An 803-nucleotide genomic window follows, 5' to 3' on the forward strand; every position below is an offset into this window, starting at 1 on the left:
GAGACGGGGCTGGAGTCTCTAGAGCCCCCCCATCCCCAACGATCGCTTCCACTGCCAGGGTACTTTTGGGTGCCCGGATATCTCAGTTGGTAGAGCCGGCTCCCATATATGGAGGTTTACTCCTCGACGCAGCGGGCCCGAGTTCGACACCGAGCTGAGGCCCTTTGCTGCAAAATTGGCCAAAATATAATCTTAAAAAAAAAATATATATATATATATATATATATATATATATATAAAAAAAAGTCTGGGGCGGCCTCTAGCTCACCCAGTAGAGTGTGAGCCCTGTGTAGGCTGAGTCCTTTACAGCGGCCCGGGTTAGAATCTGACCTGCTGCTCTTTGCTGCGTGTCACCCCCCATCTCTCCCTCCCTTTCCTGTCTATCCACTTTCACTATCTAATAAATAATAAACTGTCTCTGTCTAATAAAGGGAAAAAGCCCCAAAAAAATAGTCTTTAAAAAAAGATTTTGGTAGAGCAGGCGCCCATATATGGAGGTTTACTCCTCGACCCAGCTGGCCCAGGTTCAACACCGAGCTGCAAAAATGCCCAAAAACTAATCTTAAAAAAAAAGTACTTTCACTTAAAGCTACATTGTGTAAGAATGTCTCCCATCTAGCGTTGAGATCATATATCGCAATCAACTCTCTCTCGCCACACAGTACTGCAGCTACGGTAGCCTTCACGCTTCAAAAAGCGAAGGTGGACAAAAGGCCGTCTATCAGCTGTCGTTGTTGGAGTTCATGCGTTCTCTTAATACATCCATTAGTTCATGTCGGAGAGTGGTGCGGACACCGTGAGCG

The 803-nt window shown here is 46.2% G+C and overlaps 1 protein-coding gene across 1 annotated transcript in view; it reads left to right on the forward strand.

Moving 5' to 3' along the window:
* LOC118493378 overlaps positions 1–54 on the forward strand; it is a 10,445-nt gene extending 10,391 nt beyond the window's left edge. The window contains exon 2 of the mRNA XM_035993017.1: positions 1–54. This exon is cut by the window's left edge and continues 965 nt beyond it. The gene's annotated coding sequence lies outside the window, so the exon portion shown is untranslated.
* The last annotated feature ends 749 nt before the right edge of the window (positions 55–803 follow it).

The sequence above is a fragment of the Sander lucioperca genome, chromosome 16 (assembly GCF_008315115.2).
Source record: "Sander lucioperca isolate FBNREF2018 chromosome 16, SLUC_FBN_1.2, whole genome shotgun sequence".
NCBI lineage: Eukaryota > Metazoa > Chordata > Actinopteri > Perciformes > Percidae > Sander > Sander lucioperca.